At 20.0% G+C, this 11,530-nt stretch overlaps 1 long non-coding RNA gene across 2 annotated transcripts; it reads right to left on the bottom strand.

Annotated features, from left to right (window-relative positions):
• Window positions 1-330: 330 nt before the first annotated feature.
• LOC122503592 lies at window positions 331-2,258 on the bottom strand. Of its 2 annotated transcripts, none has more exons than XR_006301758.1 (2): window positions 1,904-2,258; window positions 331-498 (listed from the first exon to the last, which is right to left on the bottom strand). It is a non-coding gene; the product is annotated as an uncharacterized LOC122503592 (long non-coding RNA). The 2 variants fall into 2 exon arrangements; XR_006301757.1 differs by having other exon boundaries at window positions 1,939-2,258.
• Window positions 2,259-11,530: the final 9,272 nt, after the last annotated feature.

Genomic DNA, 11,530 nt, shown 5'->3' with positions numbered 1-11,530 from the left:
ATATTTGTTGACATACTTTTTTTACACTTTCTTTTATTTTGAAAAAAATTAAAAAAACTTATTTTTTAGTTTTTGAAACAATAATAATATAATAAGAAGAAGAATAATGAAAAATATTAACTAATATTATTATTATTTTTATAATTAAACAAAAATAATTGTCTTTTGGAATTTGAATTTCTCTTTTGTTAATAGGCGCAACTAGAGCCACGACTTATTATATTTATTGGCATAGAGTAATTGTTCATTACTCTTAAATATTTAAAAATAAAATAAACACAAAAGTGTATAAATAAATAGGTATATAATTATAAATAAAATAGCAAGAGCCAGTAATTGGAAAAATTATATTTTATTTTAGATTTTGAGTAGAAAACTGTCCAGTTACTTGGTCAATTACTTGCCAGTATCTAGAAAAACTTGTCAGTGACTGGTCAGTACTGAGTTGAAATTTCTACCTGGGACGACAGGATCCATTAGGACCATTGCAAGGCATGCCTGAAATTTGAGAATAAATTTACATAAATTATTAAATTATGTAAATTTAATCTTTTATAGTTTATAAAATAAAAAAATTTAATTAAAAATATGTTATCTTTTATTTTTATTCAAAATTTTTAGCCGAAATAATAAATAAAAAAAAAATGCATAAAAGAAATTGGAAGAAAAACTTTAATAAATTATCAGCGTCATTGTGGAATCACCATTATATTACAGTTATATATAATATATAATATAATAGAAATATTTTTTGTTATTATTAAATATTAATAATAACATAATTTTATCGTCTCACCGTTCGCAAAAGTAACAATATATGTCAGTAGTAGGCAAAACATGACTTTTGATGATAAACAGCGCATTTTGAAGTTAAATTATTAATACTTCCTTTTACTATAAATTTAAAGTTAAAACAGAAAATTTAGAAAAAGTCGTCACCTTTTTATATGAAATGGTGCCATGTTGTTTATAGAAAAAAAAAATGATAATCATTATCAACATTATTATAATTATCATTATCAGGAACATTAAAAATAATTCGTTTCCTTCCTTTAACTATATGTTTATTTTTGTATTTTTTCATTGAAAATTTGTTTTTCTTTCATTATTGAAGTGTTAATTATTTTTACCAACAACCAGAAAAAAAAAAAAAAAGCTAACGTTTTCAATACTATATTTTTTAATAACAATTAACCTACCCACAATCTTTTGTTTATAAATGACTTGTAAATGACTTTAAAAATTAATTTAAAATAGAATTAAATCATATTCACTCGGAATATTGTAGATTTAAAAATTCACATATTTTTTAAATAAAATTATTAATTAATATCACATTGTTTATAACAATTTTTTATAAAAATTAAAAAACAAAAAATCATTATAGAAATTACTTATTTTTTTACTATAGTAATTTTTCAAACTTTTAGAATCATTCTTTGGTTTCGGTATTTTATCGATTTAGAATTTGTTTTATATTTGTTTATAACAATTTGGTTTAAATTAATTTTAAAAAATGTAAAAAGTAGTTATCAATCTCACAACATTTTTTCATTCTTGTAGTTTTATATCTTCAGAATCAAAGAATATCATCTATTTTTAATTGAAATTAATCATTGTTTTCTATTTATTTGAAACAATTTGTTATAAACAAATTAAAAATTATTAAAAAAGTTATAATATATAATATATAATAAAAATATTTCTTGTTATTACAAAATATTAATAATAATAATAATAATAATTTTATTTTCTCACCGATTACGAAAGTTTATTTTTTAATTTTCTTAACAAAAGAAGAAATCGAGAAAAGGTCGAAAATATCGAAAACAATCGAAAAATATCGAAACAGAAAAGAAGTACATATTGACAATGTAAAAAGTGAATAGAAGGGCGGACTCACATTTCCAAATGAAATTTAGCACCTTAAAAACTCACATATTCTTGAAAGATGGAGCTACAGTCGATCTTCTTAATATCATTGATATCATTGGAGTTCCAATTTTTATTTAATTTTAATTAATTTAAATTTTGAAACTATAAATAAAAATAAAAATTATTTCAAAGAAATTATATGAAAACAATAAAATTTTTTAAATAAATGGACATGTTTTATGGAAACTTGGAAGCAATGAAGACGTCTCGGAATAAGAGGTCGACGAGGCGCTAGTAACAATAATTGTCAGTAGTAGGCAAAAGATGACTTTCGATGATAAACAGCGCATTTTGAAGTTAAATTATTAATACCTTTCTTTTACTTTAAATTTAAAATTAAAACAGAAAATTTAGAAAAAGTCGTCACCTTTTTATATGAAATGGTGCCATGTTGTTTAGAAAAAGAAAGATGATAATCATTATCAATTATCAACAATTATTAACATTATCAGGAACATTAAAAGTAATTGTTTTTTGTGCAAATTTTTCGAGTAATTTTGAATCATTACGCTTTTGTTCTAAAATTTTCTTACAAAATATACAGATAAAAACTCTATTTTCTTCTGTTCTAAATTGGTTTTCTTTCTTTAACTATGTTTAATTTTGTATTTTTCCAGTGAAAATTTTTTTTTCGCTTTCATTATTGGAGTTCCCATTATTTTTATCAAAAAAAAAAAAAAAATAAGACAAAGGAAGACAAAAATATATATTTTTGATCCTAGAAATTAAAAATTTTTATAATCTACATTATTTGTTTTTATATTTAATCATTATTTTTTATTTATTTATAACAAATATTGTTATAAACGAATTAATAATTTTGGAAAAAATTATTAATACCTATGTAGATATATTAATTAATTTAAAAAATAAACTTCTAGACAAATACAATTAAAATTAAATTTAATTAGAAGAGACAATTATTTTAATAATCAACCATTTTCGATGCCAAAAATAAGAGGCAACATTAAAGTCATCATAAATAACTAATTATTAATTTAAAAAATAAAATTTTATCAATTTTTCGTAAAAATAAATTTTATTTATTAAAAATTATACGTTGTAAATAAAATTTTATCAATTTTTCGTAAAAATAAATTTTATTTATTAAAAATTATACGTTGTAAATAAATTATAGGTAATTTTTTTTAACTGACAAAATTAATGATAAACAGTTCTTTGAAATAACACGAAACCCTGTCACAAAAAAAGAGATCTAATAATTTAACATTTTCAAATTCAAGTTTCAAAAGTTAGAAAAACTAATTAAATATTTTTTAATTAGTTTCAAGGTAAATATTTAGAAATTGACATTTCATTTATAAATGAAAATGTTACGTTTATTTAGTTTATAAGTAGTTATCTAAAGGAAAATATATTTCAATAATAATTTTTCTTTTTAGATTATATTATTTAAACAAAATTTTTTTGTATAGGTCACTAAATATAGAGGAGTAAAATTTTAAATATTAGTATTGCACTTCAATTTCGATATATTAAAAAAAAAGTAGTTGGAAAAAAAGCAACAAAAATTAAATTTATTATTTCTTTTCTCCCATTTTGCCTGCGGTTCTTGTAAATATTTTCCTTATATTAAATTATTAGGTAAGTTAATATTTAATTAAAAAAATTAAATTTTAAAAATAAGTTATTAATACATATTTCTTGTTTGTTTTAGTTTCCAAAATAATTTTAAAAAAAATTTTTTAAATAAATTTCTTTTATTGGAAATTTGAACTACTATATGACGTCACAGTTTTAGAATGCATTCTTTGCACAATCTGTAATATCATAATGTTTCAAATTCCCTTAAATTTTTTTATATTAAATTATAAAATTTAATTTTTTTGTTACCTCCACATTAAAATTATTATTATAATTTACAAAAATATTCAGATTTACAGATTAAAAAAACTAAAAAATTTACTCTTAATTGTTAAAATAAATATATTTTTAGTTTTTAAAATATTATTTTTAATCTTTTAGGGACTGTTAGGACATGTGCTTGTGGAGAGGGTGAATGCATAACATATGCATTCCAAAAAAAATGTCCTACCGATAAATTTAAACGTTATGGATGCAAAATTAGTCATGCTGTATCATTAAATTGTTGTCTTTATTAATTAATAAATCACAAGTGTTTAAATAAAGAAAATAATTTCAAATAAAAAATTATTTCCTGTTCATTTTTTGTCCAATATTATTTTCGATAATTGAATTTCATTGGCGTTAATAAAATGATAAACAAATAAATAAAAAAATTAATTTTTTGACATCGAACGTAATAACAAGTGAAACCAAAAGAAAAAGATATTCTTAAATAGATGAATAAAAAGAAAACTATAGCAAAATATAAAAAAAATTAAAAACCAAAAAAATTGTACAATTGGAAAAAATTCCAATGAAAAAATTTTTTCAATGAAAAAATTACAATTTCCAATTGTACAATTGGAAATTTTTTTCATTGGAAATTTGTTTTTCTTTCATTATTGACGTGTTAATTATTTTTACCAACAACAACAACAACAAAAATAAGACCAAGGAAAAATGTTAACGATTTCAATACTATATTTTTTAATAACAATTGACCTACCCACAATCTTTTGTTTATAAGTAAATGACTTTAAAAATTAATTTAATAAAAAATTAAATCATATTCACTCGGAATTGTAGATTTAAAAATTCACATCTTTTTTTAATAAAATTATTAATTAATATCAAATTGTTTATAACAATTTTTTATAAAAATTAAAAAATAAAAAATCATTAGGAATTAATTATTTTTTTACTATAGTAATTTTTCAAATTTTTAGAATCATTTCTTTGGTTTCTGTATTTTATTGCGATTTAAAATTTGTTTTATATTTGTTTATAACAATTTGGTTTTATATTTTGGAACCTAGAAATTAAAAATTTTTATAATCTACATTATTATTTGTTTATATTTATGTTTAATCATTATTTTTTATTTATTTATAACAAATATATTGTTATAAACGAATTAATAATTTTGGGAAGAATAATTAATATGTTGATATTATATTAATTAATTCAAAAAATAAACTTCTTGACAAATACAATTAAAAAAAATTTTAATTAGAAGAGATAGTTATGTATTTTAATAATCAACAATTTTTGAGGCTAAAAAGAGGCAACCTTAAAGTCATCATAAATAATTAATTATTAATTCATTAATATTAATTGATTTAAAAAATAAAAATTTGTCAATTTTTCGTAAAAATAAATTTTACTTATTAGAAATTATACGTTGTAATGTTAAGTATAATTATAGCCTTCATCTTATTGGTGAAGAATATAAATTATAGGTAATTTTTTTTAACTGTCAAAATTAATTATAAACAATTCTTTGCAATAACATGAAACTTTTTCACTATAAAAAGCGAGCTAAAAATTTATCATTTTCAAATTCGAGTTTCAAAGTTAGAAAAATTAATTAATAATTTTTGAATTATTTTCAAAGTAAATATTTAGAAATTGATATTTCATTTATTATTCTTTCATTTATAAATTAGAATATTAAAAAAGTTTTAATATCAGTATTACAGTTTGATTTCGATATTAAAGAAAAAGGAATTGGAAAAAAGCAAGAAAAATGAAATTTATTATTTCTTTTCTACTATTTTGCATCGTTTTTGCAAATATTTTCTTTATATCAGGTAAGTTAATATTTAATTTAATAAATTAAATTTAAAAATTATAGAAATTAATACATATTTCTTATTTGTTTTAGTTTCCAATCTAATTTGTTTTTAATATTTTAAAAATAAATTTCTTTTAAGAGGATTTGACTTGCTCAATCTGTAATGTCATAATGTTTCAAATTCCCTTAAATTACAAATTAAATTTCTTTTTATTAAATTCTAAAATAAACTTTTTTTGTTATTTTAAAATTATTATTTATAAAAATATTCAGATTAACAGATTAAAAAAACTAAAAAATTTAATTTTAATTGTTAAACTACTAAATATATTTTTAATTTTTAAAATATTAATTAAAATTTTTTAGGGGCTATGAAATGTGATGGTGGAAAGGGTCATTGCATAATGTTATTGAATCATAAATGTCCTGCCGATAAACTTAGTAAGAATCAATGCAAAACTAAATCTGGTGTAACATTCAAATGTTGTCTTCATTAATTAATAAATCACAAGACGTTTAAATGAAGAAAATAATTTCAAATAAAAAATTTTTTCCTATTCATTTATTTTTTGTCAAACATTTTGATAATTATTGTATATTTCATTGTCGTTAATAAAACGATAAACAAATAAATAAAATTAAATGATTATTAAAAATTTACAACAAAAAGAAAAAAATTCGAAACAAATGAATTTTTTTTCTCTGGTTTTTAAAATGACAATTTAATTTTTTGTTTTTCTTTTGTTTTACATTGAATTCTGGGATTAAAAAATTTTGTAAACAAAAAAAATGTATTATTTATTTCAAATATAAACGCAATGCAAAAAAAAATTTAAATACTGGGTAAGATTTATTTTCTTCTTAACCAAATAGACAAATTTTTATTAAAAAAAAATGTTTGTTCCTGTGTGATATAATAATTTCCTAGACCAAACATCATGTGCATGGATATAATCAGTAAACGAATTTTTACAAACAAGTTGAAAACAATGAATAATTAAAACTTTTAATTTTCCCCCTCCCATTTTAAATTTATTTATAAAAATTGTTATAAACAATAATAAAATATTAATTAATATATTTTATTACATTATTAATTATTCTTGAGAAAAGGGAAGAGGTCTTTTGTTTATAGTTATATTTATCTAAAGAAAAAGTATTCTATTTTAATAATTTTTCTTTTTAGATTATTATTTAAACAAAGAAATTTTTTTATTCGTTTTTGAAACGAATGATAATAAAATATTATAAACTAATTGTAGAGTAAATATTAAAACGTCCTTAATGACTAATATTTTATTTACATTTTATGACAAAAGTTTTTATTTTATTTTTTTATATAAGAAAAATAATATTTCGTTTTCTATATTTATTATTAAGTTCGAGTCACTATATACAGAGGAGTAAAAGTTTCAATACAGTTTGATTTCGATTAAAAAAAAGTAGTTGGAAAAAAAGCAACAAAAATGAATTTTATTATTTCCTTTCTCCTATTACTTCCTCATAGAGGAAGTATTTTGCCTTGTTTTTGCAAATATTTTCTTTATACTAAAAAATTTCATTTTAAATGTTAAAATTAAATATATTTTCTTTAATTTTTAAAATATTAATTTAAATCTTTTAGGGGCTTTAAAAATTTTTTGCAAATGTTGTCTTTATTAATTAATAAATCACAAGTGTTTAAATAAAGAAAAAATTAAAAAAAAAATTTTTTTTTTCTGTTTATTTTGATACCTACTTGTATTTCATTGACGTTAATGAAATGATAAATAAATAAATAAAATAAGAAATAATTTGTCGCATTGAACGTAAAAACAATGTAAGCGAAATAAAAAAATATTCTTAAATAGATAAATAAAAAGAAAACATTAACAAAATATAAAAAAAAAATAAAAAAAAACAGAAAGTAAAAACGAAAGCAAAAAATAAATATTGTAAAAAATGTTTATTTTTAACATTTTAAAAATAGAATTTTATCAACTTTTTGTTAAAAAAAATTGTTACTAATGAAAAATGGTACATTGTTTCTATTACCTGTAATTTTAGTTTTGACCTCATTAAACAACAAAATATATGTAAACAAATTTTTCTCAACCGTCAAAGATAATGCGATGGTAATTTTCCATTTTTCAAAAAAGACTGCACAGACTACTTCTCCTATGAAAGAAGAATTGAATGTTCAAATTTGCATATCTTGAGAAAAAGCTTTACTAGAAAAAAGAATCTAATTCAAAATGCGTTGTCTCGCATCAAAAATCGTCATTTGCTTCTTTTTAACATTTATTGTCACTTTCGTTGCAGGTAAGAAATTTTTTATAAACAAATAAAATATTTAATTTGTCTTTTTGAGAAATACCTACATTGGAATTTTTCATTACTAATTATTATTATTATTTTAATTAATAAAATAAATAAAAAATAATTCTTTTCTTGCAATTTGAATTTTTGCGCCCGATAATACTAAAGTTTATAAAAAATAGTTATAAACATAAAGAAAAAAATGGTTAATTTGTTTATTAAAAAGTTGTTATAAACAAAATAAAATTGTTACTGAATAAAATATACAACATTTCAACTATTTTTAAAAAATTTTTCAAATTGTTTATAACAATTTGTTATAAAAAAAGTGAGCAATTGTTAATTTAAATAAAAATAGTTGACAGTCCGCGGTTCTTAAAAATAATTTATTACAACAAATAATATTCTACATGTTAACTATAATAATTTACCCTTGTTTTTAAATTTGTTATAAACAAATAAAAAAGAAATATAAACTTTAATAGAAAACAAAAATAATAACTAAAATAAAATGTTAATTTTATTAATAAAAAATTAGTAGTGCAAAAAAATAAACAAATTCTGAATTATTTTTCTCAACTTTTTTTAATTGTTTACAAATTAATTATTATAAATAAATAGAAAACAATAATTAAAGTAAAGATAGTTGCCAGTGCTCCATTCTAAATAATTACTGCAGTAAAAATAAAAGTATATATTTCAAATACTTAATTTTCTTAATTTTTAAAATTATTTACAAAAAATTGTTATAAATAAATAAAAAAAAAATAATTTAATTAAATGATTATTATTAAAAATCTAAATTTTTTTTCAAATATCATACATTTTAACTATTTTTTTTCTTAAATGTTTATATTTTTTTATAATTTAATTAAGTAAATTAAAAGTAATAATTAATAGTTAATAAAATAATAATAATATAAATAAATAATTCAAATTGTTTACGAATATTTCTCTGAACAAAATTATTTTTTGCAAATTATTTTTGAAAAAAAATTGTAATCTTTGTTTTTGTTTTTAAGGTGAAAATTGTGATGGTGGAAAGGGTTATTGCAAAACATTATTCATGCCCGATTGTTCTGGTAATAAAGTCAGTAAGAATAGTTACTGCGTAAATGGATTTGGTGATAGACTCAAGTGCTGCCTTCGTTAAATGCAAGAAGAAAAAAACAAGAGTGTTTTTATTCATTGAATTCATTGAATTTAAAAAAAATTATTTCTCGAAATTTAAAATTTCTAATGTAAAACACTCAAAAACATTGAAATGAAAAATAAATGAATAAATAAAATTTGGAAATGATTCAAATTTTTTTCTTCACGCAACTATCCAACCTTGTTAGGAGAAATTTTTATTTTTATTCTATCTACTACCCAACCTTGCAAGACAAAATTTATCATAGCAAGGATGGATACTTAATGAAAACAAAATTCGATGCAAGAGCAACGATTTTGCAGTCGATAAGAAAAATTATTGTAGAAATACCCTAATTTCTTAAGGCTATATTCACAATGGACTTGCTGTGTCAGCATAAGGGTGCATTTACACCTTCGGTAAAAATTGTCCAGAACGGAAAATTTACATTGGAGTAAGAGAGACAGATATACAGGCTGTCTCTTTTACTCCAATGAAAAATTTTCCGTTCTGGACAATTTTTACAGAAAGTGTAAACGCTCCATAAGGGTGCGCTTATGGCACGGTCACACCTCGGCTGCCTGCCTGCCTGCGCAGGCAGCCGCCACGAGAGTAAGAGAGAGGAGACGAATAATTTAAATTGTCTGACTCTCTTACTCTTATGTATTGCCATGACGACCTGCAGGCAGGCAGGCAGGCAGCCGAGCTGTGACCGTACCATTATACGACTTGCGGTATGTAAATAGAAAAAAAATTAGCAAAAAAAATGTCAAAGTCGCCTTCATACCAAATTGTAAAGGTGTTTCTACAATAGTTTGAAAATACTTTTTTTTTATTTATTTTATTTATTTAACGTTGCTGTGTCTTAAGCGAATTAATTAATTAATGCTGTTCCTCTAAATATATTTATATGTAAAAAATTTGAAATGTAAATTAAAAAATTTATTTATTTACAAAAATAGAAAATTTGGGGAAAGAAATATTAATCTTTAAATTCATACTGTAATTTTTTTAATAAAACATACCTTTACCAACATATGATTAATTAAATAAATAAAAATTATTCTTCTTTATTTTAATTGAATTACGAAACTTTCATAAAAATAGTTAAAATTTTGTTACACAATAAAAAATAAATATTACTTTTTTCACAATTTAAATAGGTATTTAAAAATAACAATTTATTGTTCGCCATTGGATAATTATATTTTTTAAATTAATTTTTTCTTAAACAAATTTTAAAATTTTTCATATTCATTCATATTTTTCATATTGACAATAGCTTTATTTTTTTAAGTTGAAAATTTTATTTTCTACTTATAATTTTTTATGAATAATTTCATATAATATATATGTATATATAGAAAAAACTATTTTACTTTAATTATTTGTTTTCTCTTATTAAATTGATAATAACTTTTATCGTTTATAATTATTTTTTACTATTTGACCGTAAAAAATATGAAAATAATTTGAAACCGGTTTTTTTCTTTGCTTAATTTGTGTTAAGTGATAATTTATCCAATTAAATTGGATAATTACAGGTCGTATATATATGAGAAAAGTGCAACAAATATTTATTATAGCATTTTAATTTCCATATTAGCATTTAATCCCTGTAAAAAATTTTTGTTATTTATGAAAATAATTGTATTATTGTGAAGAAATTTCTAAAAAATTTGTTAATTTATTGAATTCATGTGAAATTTTAATTATTTTTGAAAATAATTAAATTTATTTTTTCTTTCTTCTAATTAAAATATTAAATATATTGAAAATTAAAATTTTATAAAATTTCAGACTAAAACCTTTTGAGGTTTATTTTAAAAATTAAATTTTTTTCATGTACTTTTAATAAAAATCGTATTTTAGCAATAATCATTTTGCATACTTAGAATTTTTATCAATAATAATAAAAATAAAATAATAATAGTGATAATAATAAAAGTAATTTTCTTTATTTTACGTGCAAAGTGAAAAATTTGCTAAGCTTATGAAAGCCTACTTCCAAGGGAGATAAAAAAAATAAAGTGAAAAAAAAATAAAAAAATGGTTTTACAGGTATTCCTTGCGACGATGGTAAGGGATACTGTCGAACAACTCGCAGTCCACCTTGTGCACCGGGAAAAATTAGTAGAGCCGCAAATTGCGTAAATGCATTTGGTAATACATTTGACTGTTGCCTTAACTAATAATTAATGTCATGAAAGTTTCCCTGATAAGAAGAAATAATTATTTAATATCTTAAATCAATGGAATAAAATATTTCAATTCACTGAAAATGAAAAATATACAGTAAATGCAAAAAAAAATATTATTTATTTCAATATTTAAAATAAATGTATATTTATTAAAAAACGATGGTTTATTTCTTAAAGTTACCAGTGTATTTTGTCATTTTTATGTAAAAAAATATTATAAAATTATTTTTTATTTAAAAAAAACTAGAATCCATTGTGAACGTAGCTTTATTTATTGTGTATCAATGAAAAATAGCAATTTTA

This window comes from Leptopilina heterotoma, unplaced genomic scaffold (assembly GCF_015476425.1).
Source record: "Leptopilina heterotoma isolate Lh14 unplaced genomic scaffold, ASM1547642v1 Lhet_264, whole genome shotgun sequence".
In the NCBI taxonomy this organism is placed as follows: domain Eukaryota; kingdom Metazoa; phylum Arthropoda; class Insecta; order Hymenoptera; family Figitidae; genus Leptopilina; species Leptopilina heterotoma.
Note: the sequence above shows the minus strand (reverse complement) of the source record. Positions and strands in the feature narration are given on the sequence as shown.